At 44.2% G+C, this 1,840-nt stretch overlaps 1 pseudogene; it reads left to right on the forward strand.

The window, feature by feature from the left end:
* The first annotated feature begins 607 nt into the window (after positions 1-607).
* Positions 608-1,069, forward strand: LOC135322820 (ferritin light chain-like; annotated as a pseudogene).
* The last annotated feature ends 771 nt before the right edge of the window (positions 1,070-1,840 follow it).

Consider the following 1,840-nt stretch of genomic DNA (forward strand, 5'->3'; position numbering starts at 1 on the left):
TTCCATGGTAACTGCCATGCTATTTAACTGCTGGATTGTGTTGCTAATATGGTGATTTAACATTTTCCATGTGGGTTAAACTGGATACAAAAAGCTGCAACAGCTTAGTCATGTAGGATAAATTTTACAGAATTTTCTATAATTTCACTACGCCATGTTTCTTCATAATTTTTAAAGAGATTTATTGCTGAAATCAAGAGTTTAGCTCAGGGTAGTACTTGAAACATGCTTGTCTCCTAGGGGAGACTTTGTTCAAAATGGCGGTCTGGCTTTCGGCATTTTCTCACCCGTGGAGAGAGAAGAGTGATGGGATATAGCCAGAGGCTGGCAGGAGGTGTTGAGATTGCAGATGCACAACTGAGAGTCTGGTGCTAATGAAATCAGATGGGATAGGAGTTAAAAGAACTTCCCAAATAGTAGTGATAAGACTGGTTACTTCAGAGTGTTCCTGGGAATCTGCTTCTTGCTTCCATGGTGTTTGGAGGGAACACACCTGGAGACTCCTCTTCTTCCAGGCTCTGATCACCCTCCAACCTCCTCTCTAGTCCCAATGTCTGGGAACAGCCAACACCATTTTTTGTGGTTAGCTCCATATTGTAAACCAACCATGAGCTCCCAGATTCATCAGGATTATTCTGCCAAGGTGGAGGCCACCATCAACCGCCTGGTCTACCTGCACCTGCAGATTCCCTATACCTACCTCTCTCAGGGCTTCTATTTTGACTGCAAGCATGTGGCTTTGGAGGCCAGCCAGTGTCTCTTCAAGATGTGCCCTACTTCAGGAAGTGCAGAAGCTGTCCCAAAATGACTTGGGTAAAACCCTGGATGCTATGGAAGCCACCATGGCCCTGGAGGAGAAGCCAAACCAGGCTTTTCTGGATCTGCATGCCCTGGTTTATGTCCACACAGATCCCTACCCCTATGACTTCCTGGGTAGCAACTTCCTAAATGAGCAGGTAAAACTCGTCAAGAAGATGGCAACTACCTGACTAACCTTTACAGGCTGGCCAGCCCTGAGGCTGGGTTAGGTACATAGCTCCTAGAAAGGCTCACCCTCAAGCATGACTAGGAGCCTCCAGAGCTCAGCCGCCTTTGAGGGGCCCCTTTGATTCCCCTGGGTGTCAGGGCTTTTCCCTGAGCTGCTCCCTGCAGCCACTAAGCAAATTTTCAACCAGCTCTCTCCCAAGCCATGGACCAAATGGAAGCAAAGCTTTCTGCAGCAGGAAAAGAATAGAAAGACTGGTTATTTCAAAATTGCCTGCAGAAATTTCAAAAAGTACATATTTTGAGGTTCCATCTCCTGCCAGTTCCAAAAATTCTGATTCCATTGGCTTGCAGTGAGAGTTGGAAATCAATATTATTTTCATGCATCCCAGGTTATTCCAGTCTTGTCCACTTTGGTAACTACTGAAGCATGGTCCCAAACCACCTGCATAGGATCATTCAGGGAAAATACTGAAACTTCATATGCCTGGGCCCCCTTTCTGTCCTAGTAAATTATGAAGAAGGACTACAACAACAAGAATCTAAATTTTTGATGAGCATCCCCTAGAAGGCTTATAAAATTGAAAAACTTTGCCAAGATTTGGATTAATTAAGCAGTCTGCTTTTAGAAATGAGCAGTGAAAACCCAGAAAAAAATTAGGTGACTTCCCCAAAGACATATGGTTAACCAGTGACAACGTCCAGTCCATCTTGGATATTCTGGGAATGTGACTCATCTGTGTTCAGAAACATTTGATGAGTATGTATGTGACTAGCTGTCTTTAGCTGTAAAAGGGAACAAAAAAGGAATGAGATATATAGGTCTGCTTCTCAAGAAGCTCAGAAAAGTCAAGCT

The sequence above is a fragment of the Camelus dromedarius genome, chromosome 14 (genome assembly GCF_036321535.1).
Source record: "Camelus dromedarius isolate mCamDro1 chromosome 14, mCamDro1.pat, whole genome shotgun sequence".
In the NCBI taxonomy this organism is placed as follows: domain Eukaryota; kingdom Metazoa; phylum Chordata; class Mammalia; order Artiodactyla; family Camelidae; genus Camelus; species Camelus dromedarius.